Raw genomic sequence first — 16,337 nt, 5'->3', positions numbered from 1 at the left:
TAAAGCAGGGTTGCCCAGAGCACATTACTCAGAACTGCATCCAGGCAGGTCTTGAAGATGTCCAGAGAAGGGGACTCCACGACCTCCCTGGGTAGCCTGTTCCAGGGCTCTGGCACCCTCACCGGAAAGAAATTTCTCCTCATATTTGAATGGAACTTCCCATGTTCCAGCTTGTGCCCGTTGCCCCTCGTCCTATCGCTGGCAACCACTGAAAAGAGTCTGGCTCCATCCTCCTTCAACCCACCCTTTAGGTACTTATAAGCATTAATAAGGTCTCCCTTCAGCCTTCTCTTCTCCAGGCTAAAGAGCCCCAGCTCTCTCAGCCTTTCTTCATAAGGGAGATGCTCCAATCCCTCGGTCATCTTAGCTGCCCTACGTTGGACTCTCTCCAGTAGTTCCCTGTCTCTCTTGAACTGGAGAGCCCAGAACTGGATGCAGTATTCCAGTTGTGGCCTCACCAGTGCAGAGTAGAGGGGGAGAATGACCTCCCTCGACCTACTGGCCACACTCTTCCCTATGCAGCCCAGGATCCCATTGGCCCTCTTGGCAACAAGGGCACATTGCTGGCTCATGGATAGTTTACTATCCACCAGGACCTCCAGATCCTTCTCCTCAGAAGTGTTTTCCAGAAGATCCATCCCTAACCTATATTGGTGCCTCATCACTTGCTTTGGAAATCCTACCAACATTGGTGATTTAGGACTTTATTCAGCAGTTAGTAAACAGAGAGATAACTGAAGTTCTTTTCGTCCCCTTAAGTTTCCTCTTTAGGCTGACTGGGAAATGAATGCTTAAAGATGCCCATAAGAACAATCTACCTCTTAAAACTGTCATTCCTCTCAAGACAGGGCTTTGAACTAGTAAAATTCTTGCAACAGCATTAGCAATACCTATGCAAGGAAAGTCGAGAAGCAAACCATTTGAGGTGATACTTCAAATGCCACTACTGAATTAACGGAACGTAACTTGGTTCCTGTTGGGAAAATATACTACTTGCATTTTCCCTGATACTTTTTCTACCTGAAACATAAGTATGAAGTAAATAAGAAATTAATCGTTTTCTCATTCCTGGAAGACAGAGTTACAGGAGTTGTGACCTGTACTGTGCCTTAAAAATTACGACCACTAAAGCATCCATTCCAAGCAGCAGAAATGCTATGGCTGGGTGAGGGAAAGGGAAAGGATGTAATGAAGGAGAAATACTGGGCCTCTGTACAATATCCAGCTTTTCAGAGGACTGCTCGGGTGTATACCAGGAGTGAAAGGGCAGGAGGACTCCTTCTTTCATAGATCTCTCAATGAAAGAGGGCTGAAAGGTGTCAGTACTGGCTTATTAGATCTATTCTGCTCTGTCATCTCTCAGAACAGAGGGATGGATTTTTCTCATTGTCTTTCATACTTATTCCTGTACTAAGTGTAGCAAAGTGGGCTAGCTCTTGGAGTATTAATTTTGCTTTAAAAGCATGAAGATGTCTTACAGTAGACAATAGCATACTCTGGTACTCTCTGTGCCTCTTTCCAGCTCCATTCAGTTTAATAGGCCTTGCTGATTAAAATATTCCCATAATGATACCGAGAGAGAAAGAGGAGGAAGTGCCACAACATGACTGAGTCTGATCCCACCAAGGGTTTTGGAGAGGGAGACCAATGCCTTAAATGAGAGTCACAACACACAAACGGAGCTTTAATCATTTCTGATGGCTCAAGGGTGGGACTTGATCCTGACGAACAACCGTGAAGACAGAAGTATCAGAGTTCTGTGTCCTGTCCCTATTCATTTAGATCACACCAGAACAGAAATACATACCTTGGCATTGTAATGCATACCCTGCTCAAAGGACACAAGCATTTGACATCCTCTTCTGGGAGCCTTTTAGAGGGCAGGAGCACCGACTACTACTTAGAGCACAGGTAGGATAAGGAGCTCTATGCTTGATTTCAGCTCTAGCACTCCCTTTTTACATTCTTTGACCTTGGACAAATAATTTTCACTTTTTCTGCTGATATTTAACTTTCCACAGGTACAGTGAGGATCTTGTAAGAGCACAGCTGCAGTTAAGTGTACCACATTCTTTTTCTTCATGAAAAAAATCCAAAGCTTCCTTTCAGATGTGGATAATGAAGACGATTTCTGACAGCGAACCAAGCAAAATCTCTTGAAAATACAGTCTTGCTTGATGATTCAAGAGATTAAAGCTTTTTTTTATTATAAGAAAAAATGAACTTAAAAGACAAAACTACTGAAAAATAAATCCCAAAAAGCCTCAGTCCATAACTTCCCCTTCTTGAGCTCTAGAAAATAAAATATTCTGAACGCTCCTTTTATCAGGGCCTCTTAAATGGAATAATTTAAGGGAAAAACAAACAGCAATTGTATGATTGTAAAGAGAAATTAGCATTTTGCTCAAAAGGAATGGCAATTAGCAATGATGACATTGTGATTTATACTAATTGAGATTAAGTCAGACAAAATGGCAACATTAGTAATCATTTGAAGTACTGTATTACTCATTATACTGTGCTTTGTAAACATCTCTCTTGAAATTAAAAAGTAATTAGTAGCATTTTAGTCATTTAATTCACTATAATTAGGATTTTAGGGAAACTACAGCCCTGCTGTTGAAAGCCTTTAAGGTTTTGAATTGAGGGAATGTGGCTTTTTTTAAAATCGGCTTTTAGTGGTGGCTCATTTTCTGTGGTCCATAGAGGCAAATGGTATCATTGGAAGTAATAGGAAGGTATTCACTGGAGACGGCTTGGAGCGGACATACGTGTCCATCTTTATGCAGCGACGTGAGATGACTGGCTTAGAGAAATGCTAATAGGATTACAGGGCCAGATCTAGATCTCAGTTCAAAGTCAGTTTGGACAATAATAAGCAAAGTTGTTACTTCCAAGGGGGACTAAGTATGTCCAGTGTGAAATTGTTGTCTGGGCAGAGATTGTTGTCTGGGCAGAATACAGGTCATGAAATTGTCCTTCTTAGATAACAACCAGCAAAAGAAGACACATAAGTCATATGCCCACCAAGTGCTTTAAACAAAAGCATTCATCTCTGAGGGCAAGGTGTGCCTGCAGAACTAGCCTTCTCAGTGATAAAAAGATACACTGGGGCACGCAGCATATTTGACACTCACTAGTGTGGGTAGTCAATTGGTTCAAGGAAGCTATGAATCCCATACCCTAAGGTATCCCATGAACCTTCACAGAACTTCCTGTTGGTTGTACTTAATGACGGTGTGTTAACATGCTATGAAAACAAAGAAATATGCCTAGTTTACCTTTACCTTTGATTTATCCATGCTATCCATCTGCTCAAATAGGGTCTCTGGAACAATTCTGAGCTTCCGACAAAATCTATGTCAATGTCTATACAGCATTTTGATTATAGACATTGATAACTGGAGTTTCTTTGTATTCACACTGCTGAGCTACAAGCTGAGAAAGAGGCCCGAGGGAAAGTTTTAGAGGATGTTACAGGACAAAAGTCAGTACTACTCACTTATTTATCCTGCTTTTTTTAGAATACCTCTCATTTGCCATTGACACATAACATATCAGGGAAGATCTTGGAAAGATCCTTGGCCCACTGATATCACCTCAGTGGCAAATGAGATCACAGTATTTTACACATAGATATGCAGGTGGAAGCCACCAAAATAAACTTAGCTGCATTAGCTGGCACCAGAGCTGAAGCATCTGGCACCAGCTGCTTCAGTCTCTTACTGGATGATAGCTCCGTCCCCCTGTCTGCTAGTAGACATCTTTGGGCATCCCAGTCTGATGGCTGGTTGGTTTCTTTAAAGATGTCTGTGATCAGGACATATTCAGTCACTTCAGCTGACAAGTTAGTCGCATTTTGGGAAGCACAGATTTACAGAGGGTTGATAAAGGTGTACTTTGTACCAGAATTTATTCCCACTGCGAGTTCCCAACAGGCTCCCTAAAGCCTTATCCTCATACAGCCTGTGCTGGCTTTATGTTTCTCCCTTCTGTTGTTATTCTATCAATCTTGAGAATGTAATGGTCTCTCTTAGCCATACCAATCTGGAAGACAGGGCTGGCCAGAGCAGGAGAATTATGTTTCCTGCAAAAATCTTGGAAATTTGAGATCTCTTTAATTCTAACGCACAAACCCAAGCTCGGATGTATACAAAAGAAAGTGGGAAAACACAGAAAGACTAACCTACTGACAGCCCAGTGGCTGCAGTACTACAGGAATGCTGTTTAAGGAATTCAAAGCACGACCTTGAAACCCAAGTGCTGCACGTCCAACTCAGGCCTTTTGGTTTAAGGAGACAAACACTTTCTTTTTCTCAGGCTCTCCTGTTGGGGCTGTTTCAGTGGTGCTAAATAATTTAGCACTTACTGGGGCAAGAAATTGACTCACTGCTCTGAGTCATACGCATGGGAGCGGAGAAGAGTCCAGGATTTTCAAACTGGGACTTTAACAGGTCTCACTGTTGTGACTGAACGCCTGAAGAACAAAGCTGTTGTTTAACAGGGCTGGCCTTCTTTCTGTCCCACTAGAAATTGTGTAAGAAGCTCTAGATCAGTAACTTCTGTTTCTAGCAAAAGAAAAATATATAGCATCTGAGTCAAAACTGCAACCAGCTGTACTGAAGCCATACCGTGATCTCATTGTATACTAAATTATATCAGGAAAAGAAAAACTAATTGTAGGATTGTGGAAAGACAAAGGAGCTGAAAATCTTGTTCTGTCTGTCCCCACAGGAGTGTTAAAGATGGCTCCAAAATGAAGATTCAGCCCCACTGTATTCATTCATCACAATAATAGAACTACAGTGGTTACTATTTCATCTTTTTAATTTCTAAAATGAAAATAGTGCTTGAGACACTGGTTTAAAGTATACGTGCCACATTTATATATATGTTTACTTAGTGAAGCATTATAATTTCTTTAAAATATACCCCAAAAACATCATGGTAAGTACCACTGATATAAGTAAAATACAAATTGCAAAAACCAGATTTTTATTTCTTTTTTTCACAGATGATTTGCAGAAAAGAAATGGCAGAACAAGGTAAGACTGGAGAGGGGGAAAAGTGCCTGTCAAACTGGAGGGGGTCTATTTTGACATGACTTCTACATGTAGAAACTGGATTTTAGCATCAGATTCTATAATATTTGGAGCTGTGCAACTGAAGTAGTGGCAAGCACAGAAAATAATTCATTCTAAGAATCCATATTCCTTCTCCCTTTACCAACTGGGTTGTTGTCACATTCTCTACTCTTCATTTTCAAAAAGTCATCTGCAAGGGTTACTGCTACTGATCTGCTTTACCCTTTTATAAGGCTTTAGTTCATTCTCTTTGGTCAGATCTCAATGGCTTTGTTCTGTCTCTCAAACTCCGTGCCTCCTTTATGCAATTCTTGACCAATTTTCCTTCTTCTTAGCTGTTTCTTCAGTGTACTTGTAGCTATGGGACAGAGTGGAAGGATGAGGGTCTAATCTGTGGGGCTCCCTAGTGCTATCATCACAACCTTGTGTTATTCTCATTTGAGATGTGATCCCTTTTTACATTGTTATTGTCCCTTTACTGTTTATTCACAAGTTTGGGGGTTTTTTATCTACCTGATCCTGCAGTTTGGCTCCTCATTCTGAAATCTGCTCTCGGATGTCTTGTCATGAGTTTAAAATGTTACTTCTGCTGAATCACGCTCCTCATTAATAGTTGGTCAGAAATTTTGCAGCGAGCTATAATGCCAAAAAGGAAAGTGGTGAAGGAAACAGTACTGTGGCACCTATTTTCATGCCTGAATTGATTCTGGTCCCTATAGAAGCCAAATGTTAAAATGTCAGGTTACTCTGCTGCCTTCTCAGATTATTTTGGTTATTGTGGCTTCAAACCATGAAAAAAATGTCCCTCTGCCAAGGGACTCATTACATTTATGGCAGATGCCTACCTGATCTTGCAACAGTCACTGGAAGTGGGATGAGAAGTTGACCCAGAGTATTTTATACACGTCTGCAGGATTTTGTAGGAAGCAAAGAAGACTGGGTAGCAGCCCAGGTCACTGCAAGTGAGCATATTCAGTTTTCTAAAACAATTCAGTGTCAGAGGCTCCTTCTGTCGCTGCATTCTTCTGGTGAAAGGGATATTAGGACATATTTAATCCCTACAGAGAAGGTAGAGCTTGAGTGGGTTGACTATATATTAAAGTTACATAAGCAGTTTTGTCCTGACTTTGATACTGTTGTATTACACCTAAAAGTATAGACTGGCTCCTGCATACCATCCACTCTATTTATTATTTAGATTTCTTTTCTGCATTATCTCCTACTTCAAATTAATTTCCCACCTTTTATTTCTTTAGATGCTTGGGGTTTACCTCTTCATTTTCTCCTTTGTGTTCATTTCCCATCCCATCACCTAATTCTGCTCAGTGGAACACAAACTCTACAAATTGAAATCAAACTACCTCATCCTCCATGTTTGGGTAGCTTCAGAATTAGATAAAATGAATCAATCTGTTCTCTCTGTGTGAATGAACTATTGAAACTCTTCTTGATTCTTCTGAAAGAGTGCCTTTCCAAAAAAGAGCTACAAAATGTGTAAAGTATAGTAAAAAAACACAGCACACAGTTGCAACCAGCTTTGGAAAGAAGACTCACTCAGTAATGGTTGAAATTTGTCTCTGTTAATGTGTGCCTTATCCATCTGTGAGAACATGCCTGTCTTTAGCTGGAGGGCTTTGTACAGAAACATAATGCCAGGAAGACAAAGGCTTTATGATCCATCAGGGTCATTCCTCAGGATAAAGTATTTGGTAGTTAGCATATTGATAGTGCATTGGAATTAATGAAGGTTGACCTGCCACTTTAATTGACACCATTTGTTTCTATAATCAGTAGTGATTCTACTGTCCAGATTCCTCTACTACTTCCTCGAGCTCTTCCGAAACACTTCCTTTCTGCTGCCAGGTGGTTTCTTTTCTCCTTTTCCTTATTCTGCTAAAGACAATAATAAAGACAATAATATAGACAATAATAATAAAGACAATAAGGCAACTTCCTATCTAAATAATGAATATAGAGGAGGATGGGCACCAGCTCGTTCAGAGCTTTAATGGTCTTTAAATCAAACTATCTGTTTCCTTCACAAAAGCAACACTCTTTTAATTGTCATTATGCCAAATAACCAAGAGTTCAACTTTCCTCTGGTGCTTGTGCGTAAAAGTGCCAAACCCATTTAGCAGCTGCCAAATATGCACAAACACACAGAGAACAAATAAATACAAGGGTCAATAATTCTGCAGTACTAGGAATTCACCTGAGAAGCTTCAGATCAATGGCATAATATGAGGGTGGGGAGGCTGTCGATCTCTCTTCACCAAAATGCTATTTGTTTTAATTTTAAAAAGGAAATTAACAGCTGATATGGGATGATAGTTTTGTGAGGGATGCTAATGTCCCCCTTATCTTCCACTCCTTTTATGCCTAGTTCCTCTTCCTTAAGGAAAGTTCTTTATAGTACATCTGCCTTCCTTTACGTAAGAAGAGCTGGATACTGTCCCTAAGTCAGGAACATTTCTAGGTCAGCTTTGCTTTACTTCTGTCAAGGAACAAGTTGTGCTATCTGTATTCCAGTGGGTGCACCGGTCTCTTTTGGTTTGAAGTGAACAGGGCTCCCCAGGCAATAGCTATTAGAAAGAGACTGGGCAGTACGGTTTCCACGTTACTTTCCAACAGATAGCCCCCAAAAAAGGCCAACCCTATCTTGAAAAAGAACTTTAAATATGACTTGAGAAGGATATATGTATAACAGGATTTGGGCCTTTAAGCAAAAGTAAGTGAGTGGGCTGGATTTGAAAAAATACTCCATCTCAATTCCTAAATCGCTATTCTAAGATTGTAGTTTTATTTCTTTAGGGCAGCCAATTTTATGAGACTTCCATGACCCTAAACTTTTATTTTGGTTACCAGTAAAATTTATTGTTAGTCTACTGAACACTGTGTAATTACTTTGCAATTACAGTGATGTTAAAATGGTAAACCAGGCAATTAACCTTATGTCTTGTCAGTACAAGTAGCAAAACATGTTAGCTGGGAATAACGACACTGCCATGTACTGAGTATGAAACTCACGGGATAATGATGAACAACTCACTTCTGTAATTAACCTCCCTGTTACATGAATTATCTGCAATTATTGATATAAAAAAATATTTATTTTATAATTACATAGCAGTTGAAGAAAAAAGAAAAAAGGTCTCATAAATTTAAGATTCAGGGGGACACAATCTGATTTACCTAGTAAGGCCAATTAATCTCCTTCTATAGGCAACAGAAAGAGAATCCCCTTATTGAGAGTATTTTTAAGACCTTGCCACGGTTTAGAAGATTAGGGCTCTGTGTTTCTGTCCTAAAATTTTGGAGCAGACAGATAGGTGGACGCAATGTGTACTATTTGCATAATAAGACCAACACCCCAGATCACAATGTGCTGACTGTTGGTTCTGTGTGAACAGCCGATCTGTGCTTTGATTTCTGAAAGACAGGTAATTCAGTCAAAGCTCTGCTTTGGCTTAACTGCCTGGTGTGGGGACACCTCAGAGAAATGATGAATGTTCTCTTCTTCCTTTCACAAAAAGTCAAAGCAGAAAGAAAGGATGTGTCTGGAAATTCCAGATGGGCAGGAGTACTAAAAGAGTCAGCTACTGATCCCCTAGCTAAGTTATATGCTTCAGGAGTTAAAAAAGTTATTAATTCTGTATTAATTCCTTCTATTATTCCACACAAAAAAGCACTACAGAAAAGCTGAAATAATTTCTCCCATGGCAGGGAAGTCAGCTCTTGGAGCTTACAATTGGATATGAGCCTTCTCGCAACATGCATGGGTTCATACCAGCTCTAGGAAGTAACAGTATAAAGGTGTCAAGAGGATCCTCAGGAAGCCTGGCCCATCCACTGCAGAGCAACGTTCTGTTATTATTGGTAAACTCTATATAGTTTGTAGTTAAAAAAAAATATCTCTCCACTGTTTGAATAGAACTACTGATACTAGTACAGCCCAACTGCAGCTGCGAGCGTTGTTCCCCTGTTCCCAAGTCAAAATCTTCTCATAGATTAGGAAGTTGGTTTTGCTTTGTTTACCATAATTGAAAAGTTAAACTGCAAACCAGTAATTATATTTCATCTCCCTGAGTTCCCTCTGCAGTTTTTAATTTCTCACTTCCCAGTTCAAAGCATTCATGGAGTTACTATGTGCTGCTACGCAGTTATCATCCTTCACTTAATTAGCAGCTGCTTCCTAGTCATGAGTAAAGTTTTATCTTGTATGATGTAAGTAATATCTAATATATTCTTTTAAAATAAATCACAAATAACACCAAGTACTCTTAATCAGTAGAACTCTAACTATTTTCTGAAAGAACAGCACTATTATTCTCTTGAGGAAACTGAGGCACAGATTTTTGAAATGAATTCCCTGCCTTGGCAGTAACATCAAGTGGCAGAGCCAGGAAGAGAAGCCCCCTCTCTTGAGTTCAAGGGCAATGTTTTGTCTACCAGTGTTTATTATTAAGGTATAATATAAAATACTCTGTCCAAAAGCAGGAGTATATAGATCTTTGACAAGAAAAAAATATTTAAGAAAAATAAAACTTTGCCAAATCCTGAATGCTTCTTTTCTTGCCTGTAGACAATGATGGTAGCAACATGCAAAGACAGTCGCTTATTTTACATTAAGTACTCGGTGCTTTGACGGTTAAATTTATTTGAAAGATTTCCAATCCCTTAATAATCTAGGAACCTGAAAGAATGAATGTTTAATGTGGTTTCTTTCTAATCACTGTCAAGATCAGAGCAGGAAGAAGCTCTCCTGCTTTTCACAGACAAGAAGCTCCTCAATCTTAAAATTCATTTAAACTTTTTCTACTAATCCCTACCAATCACAAAACAGATCACTGAAAACAACATTTAACAAAGATATTTAGTCTCTTTGTATTATGGACTTCCACCAGGCCTTGTTAAAATATGTAGGTAAAAAAAAAAAAGTATCCCATTACGCAATAATTTAATAAATGATAATGGCAGAAAGCCCATGAGGGTTAATTAGTTAAGTGGATATGCAGGATTAAGCACAGATAGAATAAAAGAGTGGTAAATTTGAAAATTTAACCAAGGGTGTCATGAGGTCTATGTAGTCCCCTGGAGATAAAAGTTAATGGGAAAAAAAGTAGGAAATTTGTCTTGGGAATTATGAGAGAGAAGGCAAAAAGGAAAGGCAGACCACAAACTCTTAAACTATATAGGTGATTAAAAAAATATTTTGGGAACTATGTCAGAGGAAACACAGTCCTAGAAAGACACTGGTAAGAAGTAGAAAGAAATTACTGCATTGAAAGCCAAAGATTTAGGAGAATAAATGCAAAGAAGAAACCTTGCCAGGAGGGATTCTGTGGAACAAACAATTTCAGTTGAATGCAACTCAGGAACTATATATAAAAGCAGCTACAGGAAACTCAAAGATTACTGTATTAATATTCTAAATTATATAACTTGGTTTTGGACTTACTAGAATTGTGATTTTGGTAAGATAAGCACTGCTTCCTGGAAAAACTGAAGAGAGTGGGAAATAATTAAGTTAATATTCAGAAGTAAAAAAATATAGATAAGAAGTACTTTGAAATTTTACTTATTCCGGGACACTTGGAGGAAAGTACACAGGCTGACTTACAATCACTGAAGTTCATTAATGAATGACTTGACTTAAAATAACATCCTTGACTTGGAAGACATTTGAAAACTGATAGGCCAAGGATTATGCCCAAAAAATACAGGTCCTCGGGGAAAGCCTGAAGTATTTTAGCTTTTGCAAGGTCCCTGTGTAGAAGGATTAAGCCACAGAGATGGCGACTTTTCACTGAAACACCTTCATTCTCGATAAGCACCACTTCACTTTATGAAACTTGCTGAGCTATGAAGTAGTTTTTTCATTACCTTGAAAAGAACACATTAGCCCTTTGCACAAGTTGAAATGAACTCAAGTCTTCTGGGGTCTGCTATTGACAACCCTATCTAAAGAAAGTTAAGTGAGAGTTTCTTCCATAGAAAGCTAAAGACCTGAAACTTATGCATGGAACCTTCAGAAAGGAAGAAGACACTCAAAGACGTGGTTAATTGTGACACTGAACTATGGGGATGCTGGTGAAAAGACATTAATCAATGAGAACAGAAGATGAAAGTTTGGAGGAAAACGGATGGTTGGTTTTGGAGGTAGATATTACAGGGAGATTTGTGACACAGCAGAGATAACCTGGAGAAGAGGACGTATCTGAGAAAGGAAAACTGAAGAAGTTCTTGAGGAAGCAGTTGGTTAGAGTGGCAATTGAGCCCCTTTCAAAATTCGAGTAAGAAAGAAGGCAAAAGGTAAAGGACAAAAAAGGCACAAGTATTAGATTCCACCTGCTTGGTACAGGCAATGCCTTCTCCTTAAGAAGCCATCTCCCCCTGTGAGCATGCAGTCTCTTTTCCCAGTCGACTATCACAGAATCGTTTCAGCGGCAAAGGGAATGCCTCTTTTCAAACTTACCATGCCCTTGGAGCTCAGCAGCCAGGAGGCAATACAGAATTTCTTACATTGCCCTGTTGTAAAGCCGCAGCAGTTCACAGACTCTGATTGGCTTTATTTTATTTTCGTATCAGGACCTAAGGTAAACAGTGCATCAACTGTTTGAGGATGTGCTGGGTGTCTTGCTTGTTTTCATATGTTATATTGATTAAAACAGCAGGGGCAGCCTCCCAGCACAGACCCTTCAGTCAACTGCTCAACCTAGTAATGACTTGAAATATATGAATTACTGGCCAAGAAAATACATGCCATGGGTGGCAGATGAAGATAAATTGTATTTAATAATTTTCAAATATATTTTCTCACTTTCTCACTACCTTTTCTGGTCTGTTCTAAGCCATTGTGCTATGCAGCTCGTGATTATCTGATTAACTAGTACAAGCAAATTTGCTGCTTGCCTTTTATTTCTTTTAATTCTCAGAGCAAATATAAGTGTTTCTGAAGTAAATAAATCATTGCTTTTATTCTTCAAAATAAGCTAAGCATTGCGGCCGCTTATTTACCCCTTCTTTTCTTTGCCCAGGGATAAAAAAGGCAACTTGGGACAGTCCTCTGATGGACAACTCCTTGGAAGTCCAGCAGGAGGCAGAGGAAAAAGAGTAAGTTAAGAAGTCATTTCCACATCTTTATTACAGCGCTATGATAAAAAGCTGTAGATGCGGAAAACAAGCTGTTCAAAGAGCCAATGGGAAGACTATCAAACAGAAATAAGTAAATCATAGAAAGGAACACTCACACTTATCATAAAATCTTCTTAAGAAGATATGACAACTGGAAAATGCCAATCTTGTAAACTTCTTCTCAATGCTGAATAATTTTCTAAAGTCTAAGATTTAGTTGGTTGGAAGCTCTTTTTTCCAGCTACCTGGAAGGGGCTACCTTACCCCTCTCCCTAGAGTCCCACTTCTCGTTCATTTTTGCTGTGTCACCTTTGATTTATCATCTGTTAAAATGGGGGAAAAATGGAATGCCGTTCTTGAGGCCAGAATCGATACATGTTTCATGCTGAGTGGCAATAGAGTAAGACTTTTGGGAACAAATGTCACCAAAAATGCTCGTGTTGGAATGATTTGCTTATTCTAAAGTACATTTTCATCTTTAAAATGAAGTTTAGCTAAATGCATTGAAAAACTGTAGTAAAAATTTGTGTCGGATAGCAAAACAACTTTTAAAATCAGAGACATTTTAAGAAACTTACAATATAGAAGGAAAATACTGTGGGGGTGTACTTAGGAAACATTTTAAAGTATTTTATTTGTATCTGTACTTAAGCAATGAGAACCACAGATGTATTTTTTGATGAAAGCTTTATAGGCCTTACTGTGCTAAAAGTACAGCAAAAGTACACAGTTCAAAACCCCTCTTCACTGGTTTTCCTTCTATGATGTGCAGTACTATTCTTTTTCTGAGCCAACAGCTCCATGGACTCTACATATCAGCAATATCAAGATTCAGTGTCCCTTCCTATATTATGCATTCTGTTCTGATTAAGTCTTCTCGCATCGTTGTACCTCATTACAACGTATTGGTATTTAAGAAATGTGTAGACATGGCACTTCAGGGCATGCTCTAGTGCCCGAGATTGTTGGTTTGTGTCTGTTTGTGGGTGGGGTGGTGTGTGGTTGTGGGTGTTTGTTTGTGGTTTGGTTTTGGTGTTTGGTGTTCTGGGATTTTTGTGGGGTTTTTTTGTTGTTGTTGGTGGTGGTGGTTTTGTTTTTTGTTTTTTTTTTGTTGGTTGGACTCAATGATCTCAAAGGTCCCTTCCAACCAAAAATATTCTGTGATTCTGTGATTAGAACGGAAACCAAAACATGGTTTAATGTTTTTTCTTCAGTGACGTTTCTTCCGTGTAATGCCATCTACAGCATTCCTAGGTGTTTCCCTTGTCTTTCCCTCATCTTTTACATAGAATCATAGAATAATAGACTTCTCTAGGTTGGAAGGGACCTTTAAGATCATCTACTCCAACCATCAACCTAACTCTGATAAAAACCATCACTAAACCATGTCACCAAGCACCATGTCAACCCGTCTTTTAAATACCTCCAGGGATGGTGACTCAACCACTTCCCTGGGCAGCCCATTCCAAGGCTTCATAACCCTTTCAGTGAAAAAATTTTTCCTAATATCCAACCTGAACCTCCCCTGGCACAACTTGAGGCCATTTCCTCTTGTCCTATCACCTGTTCTTTGGGAGAAGACACCAATCCCTGCTTCTCTACACCCTCCTTTCAGGGAGTTGTAGAGAGCGAGAAGGTCTCCCCTCAACCTCCTTTTCTCCAGGCTGAACACCCCCAGCTCCCTCAGTCCTTCCTCATAAGACTTACTCTCCAGACCCCTCACCAGCTTTGTTGCCCTTCTCTGGACCTGCTCCAGTGCCTCAATGTCTCTTTTGTGGAAAGGGGCCCAAAACTGGACACAGCCCTCGAGGTGGGGCCTCACCATTGCCCAGTAGAAGGGGACGATCACCTCCTGAGTCCTACTCACCACGCTGTTCCTGACACAGGCCAGGATGCTGTTGGCCTTCTTGGCCACCTGGGCACACTGCTGGCTCATATTCAAACCACAGTCGACTAACACCCCCAGGTCCTTTTCTGCCGGGCAGCTCCAGCCACTCTGCCCCAGGCTTGGAGCACTGCATGGGGTTGGTGTGACCCAAGTGCACTCTGAAAACTGTAAGAACTATTCTCCTTGGATCGTATCTGAATCAAACTGGAGAATGGTTTCAGTTCCTCTGTCAGCTACATGGCTCTTTATCTGTATTAGTTAACTCGCTTTCCCATCCAATTCTTTACACGTGAAATGAAATAAAACTATTCCAGCTTTGTTCCCTTTCTTTTCCTCTTCTGTGGGTTACCTCCATCAAGTGTTTCCAGATCATGAGAATTTTAGAAGGGTTTTCTTTATATTTTTGTAAGTAGTACTGGGCATACTAGAAGCTCTTATAAATTAATAAAAAGGAAATAGAAGTTCAATCTTCTTACACAACTGAGACTGTATAACCATATGTTTTAATTCCTTTTCCAGAGAGGTAGGAAGAAACTAAGAGTGAACTAAATGTCATTAAAGTCCCAGTGAATTAATTTGCCAGAATGTATCCATGTATGTCTTCATACTTACACATATGCATGTTTCCCATAAATTTCTACCCAGACACAGTTTTCAAAGCAGAACAGAAATTCATATGCTAATTTCTAAATCACAAGAAATTTCACAGACAAATTGATATCTAAAGCCCTGACGGCAGTGAACCATTACAATGTGCACACATAGAAGGATCCACTTCCAGAAGGAACTCAAGAGGAGCTACAGTAACAGTTGTTTTGGCTCTTCCATGTGATATCCTACAGCATTTGACAGGCACGGAGAGAGCTTAAGACACTCCAAGGTTAGAGGACAGATTGAAACAGGGAACCAAATCAAGTGGCAAAGCATCTTTTTAGTCCCAAAAATTTATTTCTTCTAGTTTTAAATAAACTCCTTAAAGATGATTGAGGGATTGGAGCATCTCCCTTATGAGGAAAGGCTGGGAGAGCTGGGGCTCTTTAGTCTGGAGAAGAGAAGGCTGAGGGGAGACCTTATCAATGCTTATAAGTACCTAAAGGGTGGGTTGAAGGAGGATGGAGCCGGACTCTTTTCAGTGGTTCCCAGTGAGAGGACGAGGGGCAACAGGCACAAGCTGGAACACGGGAAGTTCCATTCAAATATGAGGAAGAACTTCTTTCCGGTGAGGGTGCCAGAGCCCTGGAACAGGCTGCCCAGGGAGGTTGTGGAGTCCCCTTCTCTGGAGATCTTCAAGCCCCGCCTGGATGCAGTCCTGAGTGATGTGCTCTGGGCAACCCTGCTTTAGCAGGGGAGTTGGACTAGATGATCTCTAGAGGTCCTTTCCAACTCTGACAAATTCCATGATTCTGTGATTCCATTAAAAGCTTCTTAGTGGGCTGAATATCATCCCTGTCACAAAATCTATGCAGCCTGCGCTCTCTAAAATGCACTGCATGGATGATAAAAAGTCTTTACGTGCAAGCAGCAGAAAGCATGACTATTTTAATTTCTAAAGCAGAACTTACTTACAAAGTATCTTAACAAAACAAGCCATAAAATGTACTATCTATATAATTCAAAAGCTCTATACTAAGAAACTTTCTTAACAATAAAGACTTTTAGTAAGGCCTTTGTTTCGAAGTGCGCAGACTACCCATCCTAAAGCACAATATGTTACATGAGTTATTCTCATCTGCTGATGTTCTCGTGTTTCAAAGGCCTTGCCACAGTATTACATCTCAATCAATAGGTTATATTATGTCTGTTATAGATGAAAGAACAATTTTAAGCTCAAAAATAGATCAAGAGGGGCCAGAAATCTAATCTTAAATCATAGCCTGCTTTGTATAGCTAATGGTGAAACGATCCTTTAAAATTCTTGAAAATAAAATCTAGTTCTTCAGTATTATTAACTTTTCAACCCAAAACATAAGAATGGGCTCGATTTTCAGTTATGTTTTTCAGGTATGACAAAAACCTCATTCATTTCAAGAAAGATCATAGTCCAGGATACTAATAGTGTGGTTTACCTAATTTTAGCTCTTACTTTGAAATTCACCACGATGGATGTCATAAAAGACTCATAGCTTTTGGAAGGATGATTCAGTTTGGGGCAGTAAAGCTCAGGACTCCATCAAAAAATAGCCTTATAATTTGGATAAAAGTTTGGATCAGAGCTGTCATAGAACAGGCAA

Source organism: Numenius arquata, chromosome 6 (genome assembly GCF_964106895.1).
Source record: "Numenius arquata chromosome 6, bNumArq3.hap1.1, whole genome shotgun sequence".
In the NCBI taxonomy this organism is placed as follows: Eukaryota; Metazoa; Chordata; class Aves; order Charadriiformes; family Scolopacidae; genus Numenius; species Numenius arquata.
The sequence above is the reverse complement of the archived record's forward strand: the minus strand, read 5'-3'. Positions refer to the sequence as shown.